General features: G+C 33.3%; 1 pseudogene; it reads right to left on the reverse strand.

Moving 5' to 3' along the window:
• On the reverse strand, positions 7864-15555 carry LOC104788054 (annotated as a pseudogene).

Below are 17103 nucleotides of genomic sequence, written 5' to 3' on the forward strand. Positions count from 1 at the left end.
CTACATGGTTCGAGGTAGGGTTACGCAAGTTGGTTTTGTTTATACACCTCTTCGTGTCTTTACTTTTTCTTTTCTTTTTGTCCTTTCGCTTTACTTTTTTTATCCCTTACCCACTTTTTTCACTTCTTAATCGGTTAAGGGACAAATCCATAACCAGTGCGGTTGAAATGTTGTAAAACCTCTGAAATACAATTTCAGAATTTGGCTAGTTAAAGTTGTTGAAACAACCAGGACATAGGATTACATCAAGATATCAGAGAATTAAGCTCTACTTTTGGAAATTTTGTCGATTTTCTTATCCATATTGTTACCTAATAGATTAGTCGTTAACCCTTTTTTTTTGTGTGTGTGTGTGCGTGTGTAGTTTCTTGGAATAATACTAGACAGCTTGATATCTTCTTAAGGGACTATAGTCTATAGGACTTTATATCAAGCCAGATGACAACTAACTATTGAAGTATAAAACCAAAAAATCAATGTATGTATCTTAGAAAAGGGTACAAGTTTTTTGGAAACTAAATAGAGAGAGGTGGTCCAAAGAGAAGGAAGGTTAATATGTTTGGGGAAGAAGAGGGAAGTGGGGACTTCTCGTAGCCTTTCTGGAATAGCACACTACGTACTTGCCATCCCTCTCGATATGTCAACTTCTTCATTGTTCCTTATTATAACTCTACTCCCTTTTATGTTTTCTCTTGTATTTGTTTATTTTCTAACCTTTTTTCTGATATTTGGAGTTTAAAATATCAGGATTTGGATTAAGATCCGTGTAAATGTCGACGAAGAACTACGTAAAATTGAATCCGCCTCAAAATATACATGCGGAAATAATAACTGAAAGTGATCCTTAATATTAAGAAAGATTGCCAAAAAGGTAAAATAAAATAGAGTAATAAAATTGTTGTTAAATCGATTTTTCAAATTTTAGTAAGAGATATTTTCAAATATAAAAACGGTTATCTATATACTTTGAGATATATTGTTTATATATCAGTTAATATATGACCCCCCTACGTACATATTTAAAATATATAAGCAAAATGTAAATATGATGAATTTATTTAATCAAAATAGCTGAATTTAATCGGGACATGGATCAAGATCCAGAACCTCTGAAGACTTATCGAACCGATCCAGATCAGATCTCGCATCTCATATGTTTTTTTTTCAGTCCATGAAGTGTTTTCTTTTTCTACGAAGATTTGCATCTCAAATCTCAATCTCAAGGGTTCTCGATCGAGTGACTTCGAACACGTTACACACCACTGCATGTACTATGTACACGTACATGTGTGTGTAACCGCATACGTGTTGTGTGTACGCATCTCTCACTTATCGGTTCGAGAGGCGAATATTAAATGTTTGGCATCACAATAATAATAATAACAAAAGATCGGGTTGTTCATCGGCATAAAAATGAATGGACATGTGCCCTCCTTAATAATTTTATGATTTATCCGTTATCCTATTATTTTTAAACGAATTATCATGTGACATTATTATTATGTTAACTCATTATGCCGACGAACTCGCAAACTTAATTAATAATATTATTTGTACTATGTTCTGAAAACATAAGATTAAAAAATGAGAGTACAACATGTTTAATTTCAAGATGTTGATCTTGCAATGATCAAATTATCAAATTTAAAAATTTCAAGATGTTAATTTCAGTATATATATAAATAAACAAAGTCAACTAAAAATTATGAAATTTAACTTTGATATAATTTGATAATTGATGCGGTCAAACATCATTCATTTGATTTCTTAGTACTATTTTTAACAAAATGAATGTAATATATGTATATATGTATATATATAACTGAATTATTGTACTGACTTGATATTATATACAGTATTATCTAGTTATATAGTACTCCATCCATTTCAAAATATAGAATGTTTTAACTAAAATACTCAGATTAAGAAGTTTTTACTTTTAACAAGTTCAATCAATTAAAAACAATAATGCATAATATATAATACTAAAACAATTTAAAAATTGCATAGAAACTTGAAAACATCCTATATTATAAAACAAAAAGCTTCTCTGAAACATCTTATATTTTGAAACGGAGGGAGTAGTATATTATTAAGTCGAGAAATTAAAAATCGTGTAAATCGAGGAAAGATGAAACAGCAAAATTAAGTAAATAAGTCTCTATCTCTGCATCTGCTGAAAAAAGCCTGATCTGTCATGATGACTCGGTTTCTTCAATACTTTTTTTTTTTGTAACGTCAATACTTATGTATAGATTTTATTTACTTTTTTTGGGGCCCTTTTTTAAATTTATTTTGCGACCAAAAGAAGTAACGTATCGATGCAAGCAATAAATATAATTAAAGTTTACTAAAGAAATTAAAGTAGTACTTAAAGATGTCTCCCGTGAGAATTAATTAAAGTTAAACCAAGAGTGAGGTTTCATGCTGCTGATGATTCGTCAGACCTAATTGGATCTCATTCACGTGTATGTTAATGTTTCCGCATTATATCGCAAACGTAACGCTCTAACAAACAATTTATCTACATGATCCATTTTTTGTTAATTAGAATGGATCTGGATCGGTTTAAGAAATCAGATTGACGACAAGATAAAAGTAATATGGTGAAAACTCATATCTAGGTTTGAATGTTTGTGCTATTATTATTATTTTATTGTTAATTGATTTTTCCCACGAATCGACGAGATATTATTATGAGACAAATCCATATCATCTTAAACTAAGAAAATTAGTTCTATGTAAAGATACATGGCTTTAGGATATATTTCTATTACCAAGAAAATTGAGATATCAAAGACATAAAATAATAATACATGGCTTAGATCTATACGTATTCATGAATGTAATTTGGACATGCACCTTACTAGTATGTACTCCTTATCTCTCGCATTATGTTCGTAATTCTTAAAACCCTCCCAAATTAAAATGTCTAGGAGATAGTGCACAGTTATGATTTAGTAATACCATATTTAGCGGAAAGTATGGCGTAGTGTAACACATTTAATAAACAATATGCGTTCGTCATAGTGTGCATCCACCGCCGATTGTCGAATGCTTGCTCATGAAACAAATAAATATCCTCCTGTTGCTTATATATTAGTATAATATACGCACAGACACTTACAATATATGTATATTAGTCACAGTGCAAGTTACATACACAATACATAAAAGAATCTGAACAGTTAGAAGACAACATATCATGATGATGACTTCAAGGTCACCTAAGTGCAAAAACAAATTAACATCAGGTGATTTTGTATATATAAATCTCATCAATCACCTAGCTTATTTTAGTTATAACTCATGTTTCAAAAATTCCCGCCTAGTACTGATTACGCCCCGTAAAATTGCTTGCTAGGCCCATCCTCTCCGCTTTGATTAATGACTAATCCCCACCAAGTAACGATTATGCATGTCTAGTCTAATTATTTTCTGCTTAATTCCGCTTAGTTTTGTATATACCAATTTTCTTAGAACTAAATAAAAACTAAACATAAATACTTTTGTTATTTAGGCATTTAAATTAAGAGATTGTGATGTTGTTTTACAATAACTAATGTATAACTTTTAACAAAAATCATAAAATTTTCTTTTAAAATTATGTTTTTATGTGTTTATCCTGATTTTAAAGATAATATTATAGTTTTCCTTTTTATTTGATATTTTCCTTTTAACAGAAACAGAATTATACATATATTTACTACAATATATTTTTATTTTATTATTAATTTAATAAAATAACCTTAAAACTAGTCTCCGATTAATTTTCGTTTAATCTCAGATTTTCTTGCTAGGCGCTAGGCCCACCTCGACCGCCCTACTAGCGTCTAACAATTTCTAAAACAGGAATTATAATTCGATCTAGGCATTAAAACCGTATCTGAATATCCAATCCGGAATCCGATTTTTCAAATCGGGTTTGGGTTAGATACGAGTTTGTCCATAAAATTTTATTAGATTCTATTTTTCAATTACCGTGGATTAGGGTTGGATAGTACCAGGTTTCCGCTTGAGTACCCATCAAATCCAAGCATATAAACATATTTATAATTAGCATTAATATAATTTAATTATTAAATATTTCAATCAGTTTTATATCTAAATATTAAAAAATACTCAAAATATTAAAATCATTTGTTACATAAATTAAAATTTAGCTAAATTTATTTAAATTTAATAAATTTTAAAGATTTTTTTCTGAGTGTTCCGTGGTCTGGGTACTAATCAGATTCTGAAATTTACAACCTAAACCGATTCGAACCTGATAATACCAAAACTAAACTAAATCTATATATCAAAAAATATCTAATAAATTCTATTTTTCTAAACTGTTTATCCGAATCTGAACTGATAATACCTAAAGCCAAACGGATTACCCGAATACCTAACACTAGTTAAAACTTATAACATATTAGATTCAGTTAGTCAAATATGGGGTTTGAAGAACAAAGAATTTAAAATTCAACATAAACGACGAAAAAAAGAAAAAATATAAAATCTTTTTTGAGTAGACATGATGAAAAATTCTTCTTCACAAATAACAATTTTTTTATGTACGTATTCTCATATATGAAAAAGAAACACAGAAAATAGAACTTAGAATATCGAAGAAAAGGGATAATTTGTTTGTAGGGGTTTATTGACCATGTAAGTTTTTAAAAATTATATTTTCTCTGCTTTACAAAATGTGTCGTTTTAAGATTCTATTTTCATTTTCAATATATAATTTAATTTTATCTCTACTTTTCCACCTTATAAATTAAAGAAAAAAAATCTGTTTTCAACTCAAGTAAGCAAAAGAATGCGAGGCAATATATAAGATTAGACAGAAACAGAAAAAATATCTAAATTTCATATTTCAGCTGTATCGACTTTTTGAACTTGTACTATTAAATTTTTTAGAATTTGTATTTGCTCTCTTAATGACAAAAAACAATTGTACAAACTGCATTCACCTCAACTGCTTATTTTCTACGCTTTAAGATTAATACTGTACATCTGAATTCACCTGAAATTACACCGCAAATTAGGGGTAGAATATATTGTCTATTGGTTAGCGATTCTGAAACTCAGTAGTTGTCGGTTTTGCCACAATAGATAATGAAGGGGTTTAATTTGGTACACTTATAATAGATCGACCGGTGCGTGAGGGAAGAAAAGTAACATCCACCAAGTGAGGTTAGTTTGCAATATCGCACCTAAACCTAACCTCTTCCATCTATTCGTTTCACCTCAGTTTTGTGTCCTAAAGTTTTCTTGAAGTTATGTACGCTAGCTGATGATTTACTGTCTGACAGACAAACCTAACTATATAATTCACGCTTCATACTCATACATACTCATACATAGTAAAGGTGGAAGGTGTTTGTTAAAAAAAAAAAAGTGACGGTGAAAGGTTCCCAAACAAAAGACAGCTTACATATTCACAACAAACATTTCTACATGCATCAAACTTTTTTAAGAAAATCAGTAAACTTTTAACTAAACCCACCAATTCATATTAGAATCATATATGTAGCTGGCATGGTGATAGATTTATCAATAATCTGCAAAACAAAAACAGAAATACATCCATGAATGGTAAAATAGATGATGACTTACCAATCATAACTAATATCTAACTATTCGGTGTAATTTATTCTTTTTATTTTTACTTTTTCTTAACCGCTTTCTTCATAATCGCTGGAAACAGTTAATCGGATCACTTATAAGAAACAGTTAACCGATTTTTTTTTTTTTTCAAAAACCTTATATTCAATTTTTTTTAACAATAAATTAAAGATATTATTTAAAATTAGGATGCCACAAGAAAAATGAGGCTTAAAATGTAGGAGTAGGACTGAAGCAGGACCTACTTGTGAAAAATCAAGCGATAGACTAAGTCTCCATTGATATCGTTGGATTAGCATCAAACGTGTATACAAGGTTGGAATATCATGTTTCTAAATTCTCCATCTGAATTTTATTTATTTTTTCTGGCCATTAACTGCAATAGAAAATATCTAGAACAAACGGCTTTAATGCTTACGATATTCAAACAACTTGAGAGTTGGAACGTAAGCGTTGTTTGGTGTCTCAACCACTTGAGCAAAACTCGATATACTATTTTCATTTGGTTTTTGGCTTTTTGTGCTGTCTGGATGAACAAGGACTTGCCAACGTATAAGCGAAGGATTCAAATACATTAGTTTGAATAGTTTGATGAAAGGGTTTTGAAGTAAGTCATCAGAATATAAAACGTCACGATGCATTAATATAATTTATAAACGTCAACATACATGGACTAGTCTAGCTATAAACAGTCAATTTATATACGTGACTCGTTTCTTCCGTTACCAAAACGGCAAACTGTATCAGTAAACATTAATTTAAAGAAATGGTTGAATAGCTTATCATGATGTTTTTTGTATTATTTAAATCATTTACTACGAAATCATGACTCATAGCATAATGGTTTGTAATAGTGTTGTGACCTTATCACAACCCAAATTCAAACCCCACATATAACATATCGCAATAATGACTTGAGCTTAGCATATTAAAAAACATTGATTAGTAATGTAATTTATCTTAATAGCTATATATAAACTTACTGAAGATCACATAATGTGTAGATAAACGTTAATTACGACGACTTAGGCACTTAGCCATGTGAAAAAGGAGATTGGAACGAAGCTATTTTATACAACCACTGATTTTAAATATAATACGAGAAAGATACAAAAGGGGATGTCCACGTCTATCCGAGTCATTCATCTATTTTTATTAGTTACAAAAACTCAACATATAACGTGATATTTTTCGTTTTCTTTAGCCTAAAAAATTCAGACTAGTATTAAAAACTAGTGATGAGGGAGGCCATCAGATCTATAATTGGGTCAAGATAATAATATTAATGGGACAATTAACAAATTGATAGGAGCTAGATATCCATTTTAATACAATCTTCACACTATTAATATGAAAAAATAATATAGCTTGTTGGGTTTAATCTAGGAAGTTCTCGGAAAGTAGAACTAATATAACTAATCAGCTTCGGTGCGTCAAGTCGATTCATCGATGATGTATATTTGTATTATTAATAGACCATGCCCGACAGAAACGACGATGTTCGAGTTAGTGGACCAGTCTTGTATGTTTCTATGTAATTTTGATTAACTGGTGATTTTTATATTACAGTTTTTTCCAATAATCTGTAAACAGGTTTTGCCGGGATATACATACGATTACTTATATAAAAATTAATAATTTAGGAGAAAAATACTTATATGACATGTATCGGGTCAATAAAAATACGTTCCGAATCCTAGGAAAATTTGTGATTCCTTTCATATTTGTTATTTTAAACCTTAAATAGAGTAAGACTTTTAGAAATACACTACAAACTTGTGTTAAATGCAGTTGAAAAAACACCCTTCTAGTACTAAAAAAGAGCCATATACAGAAAACAACTGATACTATAAAGCAAAATAGAATACAATGATGGAAGAAGCCAACCATATATATAAATAAACGAAAACATACACAAAACTAAAACTTTAACTCAACAAGCTATATACAATACCAAACCAACAAGGAATCCTATCTTTCAGACTCCAGAAGTTCTTTTATAAAATATCACCATAATCTCTCAAATATTTGGGTTTGTCTCTAAGTTAAATCTCAATCTGAAAACTTTGTCTATTATTAGGCTTGGGCAAATATTTGGGTTTAAGTACCAAATGCTTTTGTACCACGGCTCTATTGGGCTTCGTAGGTTATTAGCAAGCACTTCATATGATTTACCCTTAAAACAGATCTTATTTTTAGTGGCCTTATATATTATTAAGAGGCAAAAAGTTTTTGTAACCCAACGAATCAAACAATAACTTTGATCAAAAGAGAGAGAATCCCATAAGATATCCATAGAATCTGATTTAAACGAAAATCCTAAAGAAATTCAGAACAATAACTTGGAAATTGAAAACAATCAAAGATAAACTGAAGGACAATGAAATCAATAGAGTTCATGCAAGTTCGGAAGGAAGATTTGTGTTCAAGGCTTCATGTGAGCGAAACCTTCAGGCAGAGTAAGAAGTGGATCATCGTTTCTTACTGTGAGACCTTGGAATGCCATTGCCCAAGCATATCCAAGGGCCCTCGCTACTGGAACTGCAACCGTGTTACCAACTTGAATGTACCTGAAAAACAAAAATATTTATATAAGATTTAGTCTGAATTTCAAATTTCAAATCTCAGAAACTCTAACAAAACAGAATCACAATTAACTCACTTTTGTTTTGGTGGGCCAAAGAGTTTGTAGTCATCAGGAAAGCCCTAGAGACTGGCAATTTCTCTAATGGATAGAACACGATCTTGCTGGGGATGAATGATCACCTGCAATCATAAACAACGTCAAATAGGTAACTCTTACGTTGTTTCCAATATTTCTATTCACATCCAAAGGGAATCTATGCAAATCTAGAACACGATAATAACTGTGTCTTTTAGTCTCTAAACTAACTTACTTACAACTAGCCAAAATTCAGAACATATAATTATTTTTCATGAAAGGTCTCACCTGGTTGTGTGGTTCCGCTTGAGTGACAACCGTAGTGACAGTATCATCCCACCAGAGGCGTCCAAAGGGCCTGAAAAAAAAGCAAATGGTTTAGGTCACACTTCTATAACAGAATAAAGTTAGGCAAATTCAGAATTTACAGAGAATGAAGAAAGGTAAATGAAAACTTACTTGGATGATATTTCGTCGACATAACTCACGGCATAATCGGGTACCTGTTTGAACAACATAGGTAGTCAATACAAAAGAAAAGCAAGTATAGCAGTCCATGAAGAAGAAAAAGCAAATTTTATATGAGGACCAAAAAAAGAGATGAATATGATTACCAACGGATTTCCAGATTCAAACATGAACCTTTCCATACTCTCATCCAAGTGAACTACATTACCGTGTCCAACAATTACACCAAGAAAGTCCCTAAAATTTGCTCCCTAATACCAATGTACTGGAAAAAATCAGAATAATCTTAGAAAACTAAAACAAACAAGAACCAAAAAAATAAGATCAACGAATATGAGAAGGTTGTACCTTCTTCTCGGAGACACGACAAACATGCTGATAATCATCAATATTCAGATTCAAGGGATGGTGATCATATAAGACATGCTCTTTAGAATTGAAATTTGTTGATGACTCTAAAACTTCTGTTCAAAAAGTTCATAAACAATTTTTCAATGAACCTCAAGTTGCCATAATAGTTGTCTTTTATTTTTTGTTTTACATCATCCCCCAAAAAACAAAAGTTAGAATCTTACCATCTTTTCTAAGTCTGATGAACTGTTGAAATGGAATTATGGGATCTTTGTCATATGGTATCTCATCCCTCACCTCACTGTTTTCAACCTAAACTCAAAGTAAAACTTAGTAAGACAAGAATATGCAAGACAAATATGGTAAGTTTTAGTATAGATAAGCCAGACATCTAGACTTACTGCTGGAATATCATATATCATGTCTTTAAGTAAAAGTTTGTCTACCAACTTCACAGTATGGCCTTCATTATAGGCTACTGTGTTCTTTTGCATTAAATATAAGCAAAGATGTGTATTTGCTAGACATATGGAATAGTAATACACTCACTTAGGTCTCTTACCTCAAACTCCACAGGAACATTTCCTCTCATGACTACATCATGAGTTGGAAGTGGAAATTGAGGAAGCATGTGAAATAGAAAGATACAACTTAAGAATACCATCTATTCATTTATATAAAACAAAGAAATAACATTAAATTTTTTACCTCACTAGAGGGTGCACCGCATAAGAAGAACCGCATGCAGAACTGAGCAAGACCATATGCACCTGCAGCCATCATTCCCATTCGACTTTGGTAATTCATTTGGATAAGCCGTCCCACAGCATACGCAAGGTAGCCCTTAGCAAACTTCAGCATGTCAACCACATTTTCCACTAAAACGTATTTTGGATTCAGAAACTCCACAATTTTCATATAAACAAGAAGCTGCTTATTCTTCTCATCGTTTAGAGGCTCCTCTGTGTTCCTGAAGCGGTTATGACCACTGATTCCTTGAGAGGAAGGACCGCCGCAAATAACATGAACACCTCCCTAAATTAGTGTTTAGGCATTATTGTCAAGAATATGAGATTGTAAAACTCTTATTCTTATATTTACCAATAAAGTGAGGACTTCTCTAACAACTGTCACCTAATCACCAATTCCAGGATAATGCTTTAATCCCTAACTATTCAATTACTAACTCTATTTAACCCGTTCAGCAACTTGCAACTAACTGACACACAACAATATTTTTGATGAACTATCAAACACAAACTAATATAAGTACATTATCTATACATACGACGCATAGAGCTTAGCACATAAAAGAAGAACTTTTCATTGGCTTCAGAAATTTAAGAAAGCAAATGTATTAGGTGTAAAGAAACATACTTGTAACGGAAGGATGCCAGATTTATATCCACTTTCAACAAACTCTTTGATCTTTTCCCGGTAATTACTGTTTACAGATAAATTTAGAGACTTTAACAAACTATTGACATATGTTATTTTAAGGAAGCACTCTTTATCTTATGTTTACATGAGTCCTTCAATGAGTTCCCATGTATCATGCGAAGGAGCATAATCCAGCCACCGTACCTATTATATCCAAACATCAGAGAAGATTGTGACTATAAGAAGGCAAAACCATGAAATATAGAGTGAAATTTGTACAAACAGAGCAACAATACCTTCAAATAAAGTCCACTTTTCTTTATATTTTTAGGATCGCTGAAGGTAATACCAACAATCTTTGCCACTGTAAATACCTCTCCATCATCTTCATTGTCACTCTCCTTGCTATCATCTTTATCGTCCTCAACAACAGTCATCCCATAAAGGTTATTATATTCTTCCGAATTTGGACTTTTTCTCAAAGAGAAATAAATGTATAGTTTTTCACACTCCTTAAGCAGCAACATGAAATCAATCTTCTGCGGACATGTTTCTTATCTAAAATGAAGTGACTTTTGAGACTAAACATAGGGGATTAAATTGAATTGGAAAAATGGAAAACATAAAGAAATACTGAAAATCTTACTTGTGTTTCTGGGTGGTTATGCTCCAAGCTTTTACACGCATGTGCATTCATGTCGACAGCCCATTTCTTGAGAAATTATTTTTTTATAAAGCAAAAAAATAGCATCAAAGAGATTGAACAAATCTGATAACTATTAAACAATTATAGTTAGCAAGTTAAAATGCCTCACAATGACAAGGTTCAAACCAGCGAGTTTTGCTTTGCACCCATGCACAACCCAGTGGACATTGCACCGCAACCACAGTAGAGGTCAAGCAATGTTGCCTCTCTTTTAGCAACAATAGCTTGAGAAGTTTTTTTATCCTCTGATATAACAACAACTCCTCCGTTTACATCATTATCACTGGATATTGTTGAACTTTCACTTATAGCCATCTTGGTATCTGCACAATCGAAAGATCTATATATGATTAGTTATCTTTAGAAACTGCAGCATGTTATCTAATCCATTGACGGTGGAAAGAAAATCTAACTTGATAAATCGACTGTTAAAAGCACTAACCTTCTTGTATAGCTTCAAAATGTTGAATAACGCAACAAATAGTTCATATCACAATAGTAATCACAGTTTTTTGTTGCAGCGATAGTCTCCGCAGTATTTTCCTGGCATGAGAAACATATGTAAGTTAGTATCAATGGAAGATTGCACAAAATACCAAATAACCAAAAACATACACTATAAATAACAACCGACTATAAATTAAATAAGTACGTACATTTAAGGAAATCATCAAAATTTCAAGCTTTTTGACAAGGGTTCCTAATTTATTTGTATCTCGAACCTTCGAGAAAAACACACGTTTGTCACTTATTGCATTGAGGTTGCCAATTACCTGAAAGTTAAGAAAACCAAAAACTTTAGACAATTCAACATAGTAAAAAAAGAAAAGGTAAAGAACAATAAAATTTTGATTCTTACAGTATCAGAAGCTCTTTAGAACCATTGAACCGCAAAGTATAGTTTCCCATTAGCCCTTTCGAACATTTCAACAGTTTTACAATTGTAAGGCGCGTTCCCCTTACCAGCCTAAACAAACAAAATAAAACTAAATTGTGAGAAATGCAAGTCATCTATAGTAAAGTATCTAATTATTTTGTAAAAGCATAGAACAATATGATAAGCCACCATAAAAGCTAAAGATGTTCCTATCTTTAATAGGAATATGACAGCCTAAATAACAATCAGTAGTTATTGTTTCAGATGAGTTCTTCAGCTAGGAAATGTAGCTATTATCAATGTGTCTTCATAAACATTTGCAGAAATATAAATCATGACAAACAGAGACAATGCAAACATATTTATCGGTTTATAAATGAAAAATGTTCAGTGAGGAGAAAGTGATCCCCATTAACAAATTATCCATCCTGCACTTTAAATTATTCTATAAAAATTAACAATGCTGGCACATTTACAAAGTGGTATAAAACCCAACAATCATCAAACTCAAAACACTAATAAACAAAATGTCTTTCACAATCTCCTATCTTGCAAGTAATGTGCTAAAGATAAATTGATGCTTTCAAAAGTAAATTTCTCATTCAGAAATAGAGTCATACCTGCACATAAGCATCATCATTAAGCTCATATGTATGGGACTCATCAACAATAGCACGTCTAAAATTGCATCGAGCCCGAATTATCTCTTCAACATCATCATCCCTACAAAAATGAAATCACTTAATCATTCCATCAAGAAACAAAAAAAAAAACACATTTTTTAACAAACAAAAGTAAAACCGAACTATCTGATTAAGCGCTAGAAAGCAAAAGACTCAAACAACTTACTTTTTCTTTCCCCTTGACCGAGCTTCAGGTTTCTTCACCTGAGAACAAAAAAAAAATCAAGCAAAAAAGCAAAATTCCTTCAAAAATCAATAGATCTGAAACAAATCCCAGTAAATTTCAAACAAATCTAACCATTGCATACATAACCCACACTGAAACACCCAAGATTCAAAGTTTCCGATAAAGTGAAAAATACCTCGATCGGTTTGTATCTGTCAGCCCAAGCAGTTTGAGGGTAACCATCTATTTTGGGGTGGTATACGAAGGACATGCGTAGTTTAGTTCCAGAGATGCGCCATAGTTCCTGCCATAACTCACTTGTTAAAACTGGATCGCGATCGCTTGCAATAGATTGCAATAAATTTTGGAATGCCATCTTCGGGATGTCAGGAGGGTGAATGCAGACTTGGTGATATCCTGCGGTGAGATCGAGCTTGGTGAAGGCGGTGGCACATGTTTCTCGATTCACTACAACAAATATCTACATTGATAGAATGCTATAATACGTCATTCATAGGTTTTTCACAAAACACTATGTTAGGATACGTATGTTATATTAAAATCTTCTACCATAGCAGTAACAAATACTTTGCTATTGTGTTTTTTTTTTAATTTTTAAAAACAATGTAATAAGTCATTTTTCATGCTATGTTAGGAGCTTCTACCATAGCTCTTTCAATTTATTTTGCAAAATCTATTTATATATATAGATTTCATAAATCATCTGTATATATAATATAACAAAAAAAATGTCATACATAAGATCATACCAAGTCTTATACTAATGTGCAGTGCAGCCAAGTTTTGAAACAAAATAAAACTAACATCCTAAGTGCCACCAACTGGATCTTCCGTTGAACTCGTAACACCATCAACCGCATCTTCATGGCTCTAGCCACACCATCCTTGTCCTTCATCGCCTTTACTTAATAAGAAAGTAAAAATGCTATGTAATAGCTCTAGTAGACTTGTTCACACATGGCTTCCATTCCGCACCTTTACAAGAAGGTTTCCAAATCGTTGATGTCTATAAAATACAAATTTCATTGCCAAAATGTGAGAAAGGATATAACATGTACCAATTAGGTGACAATACTTAGCTATATAAAGAAAACCGCAGCAATACATTATTCCCCTAAACATTGTACTCTCTAAATGGATCAATACTAAAACTCATGAGAAAATGTAATTAGAGTTGAAACTAGATCAAACGGTTATAGTGAAGGCATGTATCAAGATTTATAAAGAGACTAATCATATCATAGGAGATCCAAATTGATATAGTATTCCCGAGTTGTAAGAACACTATAGTGAGATACTAGCTCAGAATAGTTATATAAATGGTTAAGTAGATCTTTTACCTCAATGAGACAATACAAGTAAAATCAAACACTTTAACAATGCAATATTGGTTCTTGGGAAGAAGCTCAATTGATAATACACCCTAAAAACACTAGATTTAAAACATAAATGCAGACATATATAAGACAGCAAAAGTCATAATGATGAATGCATGCATATACGAGATATATATATTTGAGTTTGATGTGAGAGTTCCACAAATCAAGATCTTTGTTCTAAACCATTCAAAATACTAAACAAAGCCATATCCAACAAAATGAAAAGATACATGGAGAACAAGAGCGATGCACATAGGGAGTAGGTGACAATATACCTAAGCAACAACGAGACCACTGATGTGAGCTATATAACAGAGCAAAAAAGGCACCAAACTTGTCAGAAAATCACTAGAATAGAAGCGTGATTACCAACTTAAACTGTTTCAAACATGGAAAATACAACTTAATGAAATCATCTAAAGTTAAGAGATAAAATCTGAAGTTTAAGAGATGTTACCAAACTTGTTTCTTGCTCTAATCGCATTGTCGTATCTCAGCTGAAGGAGCAAACTGTAGAAATAGAAAACCAAACACAACATGAGCACGAAAATAAATCAAAGCTCCTGCAATAAACATAAATCAAACACAACATGAGCACGAACACTATCTATGGCGGTTTCAAGCACCCTTGTCAAGCACATACCTCGAAAAGCTAGCTCCTTTCCTAATCCTCTTCTACAAATCAATCAAAAAAACAAACGAAATAAAAAAAACCAAATACAAAAACTAAACCTAAATTTGTTCATCTTTAATCTATAAGAAGCTCACATCAACGATGGGCACAAAGCATGTTTCAGCCACACCATCGAGAATAGCTTCACCGACGCTGGAATGAGATTCCACACCCTTCATCTTAACCCACACAACTCGCCTATTTCCAGAATTGATTTGGACTAGAGAAATGAAACAATATCTGGAGTTACTTACTTGTGTCCAGCGACGAGTTATGCGATTCACCAATTAATTGCGGCGGAATCGAAAACCTAAATTTTCAATTTGGAGGAAAAAAAAAATTTGATTCCCGCTTGCGATTATGAGATGAGAGAAAGGCAGAGAGAAATAAAGTGAGAGGGAGGCTGAGAGAGTGAGATATCAAAGATCAAAAGAAGGAATACAATAGAAAAGAAGACCGGAGAAGAGGATACCGTCGAGTGGGTTTTTTTTTTTCTGTTCAAAGTTGTTTTTTTCTTTTCTTTCCATACAATTTTAAGGGAAAAGTCACAATGACCTAGGTGTCTAGCGCCGATGAAAATATAGGCTCTAAAATCTCCTGGTTAGTAAACTTTTGGTATAGCTTTTGAAAAGTGTTATTACATAGTAAGCCAAATTACAAACACATCTTTAATAACAGTTGTGAAAAATAAGCTATCTTCTGGTGCTATCAATGTTAAGTTTTCTTGTAGTGATTTCCTCATTTTGGAAGTAAGCATAACGGTATGGCTTAACGTTAATCGGATCAACGCCTTCCTTAAGAGTGATGTAGTGCTCTATCTCTCGCGCATGTGGAAGTGTTGTATGCGGCTGAAACATGTCGTCAAAGTCACTAAGAAAATGAGCGATGTCGTCAGGAACCGATGAAACGATGACATTACTTAACGCAAAACAGGCCTAACCCCTTCGGGCTTCTTTTGTGATTTCATCTTGTTGGGCCCGTTCGATTTGTTTGCTTAGCAGCCTGTGGATCACTATCTTCTGGCCAGCCCAACTAAACTCCATCATGTGGGCTCTCCAACCGCACATAGTCGGGCCCAATAACTCCAACTATTGGACGCTGAGAACCACATCCAACCCTTGTAGTGGTAACACAAAGAAGTCGAGGCTGAATGAAGCGCCACCCAGATCCATCGCGACGTGACGATATGTGCCCCAACACTTAAGTGGATGGCCATATGTTTGAGATTAAGGCGGCTGGCTGTCTCTCACTGATGAAGTTATGTGTAGCACCGCTATCGATCAAAGCAACCAATAGTTGTTAGTTACCCACCGCGTGCACTCGAGGCGTTTGCTTCGTATACCAACCCGTGAGAGCCTGCAGTGTGATCTCTGTCTCTTCAGGCTCGATTTGACCCTCATCCTCTTCTTCTCCTCATCCTCCCCCACCATCAACAGCAATTGCTAATTTCAACTTTTATAACCCGACGTGTAACGTTCATCGCAGCTAAAGCAAAGACCCAGACTCTTGCTTTCGTTTTAGTTCGTCCCGACTCAGCTTCTTTGGTGCGGAATTGGAAGATTCCCATGGATGTTGCTATGACGCTGGCGCCGTGTTTGGTGTAATCGTCCGTACAAAGGGTGGTGGCTTACGGTACTCCTTCTTCTGGCGCTGCAACTGCCCTTCCATCAACCGAGCATAGTTGATTACTTCTCTGATAGAGTTTGGTTGGAACATTCAAATCCCATTTGCAATGGAGGAATGCAGACCGTTCATGTAAGTGCCAACCAACGCTTCCTGTGTCCAGCCGTACACCTTATTGTGCAACCTCTCAAACTCTTCCTGGTACTCGTTTAGTGTCCCTGTTTGGCGAATTTGCATTAGTGCCTTGTGAAAAATTTCACCATCATTCGGTCAATACCTTGCCCACAGTTCAACTTCGAATACCTCCCACGTTAGCAACAGAGGATCGTTTCGCAACGCCTTTGCTGTAGCCTGCCACCAGCCATTAGCAACGCCATCTAGATGGAAAGTTGTGAAACGCACCATCTGATCAAGGCGCATCTCATGATACTCAAAGTATTGCTTCACTTTGATTAGCCATTCTGTTAGATCATATTCATGAAATCTCGGGAAGTTAAT

Source organism: Camelina sativa, chromosome 5, assembly GCF_000633955.1.
Source record: "Camelina sativa cultivar DH55 chromosome 5, Cs, whole genome shotgun sequence".
Lineage (NCBI taxonomy): Eukaryota > Viridiplantae > Streptophyta > Magnoliopsida > Brassicales > Brassicaceae > Camelina > Camelina sativa.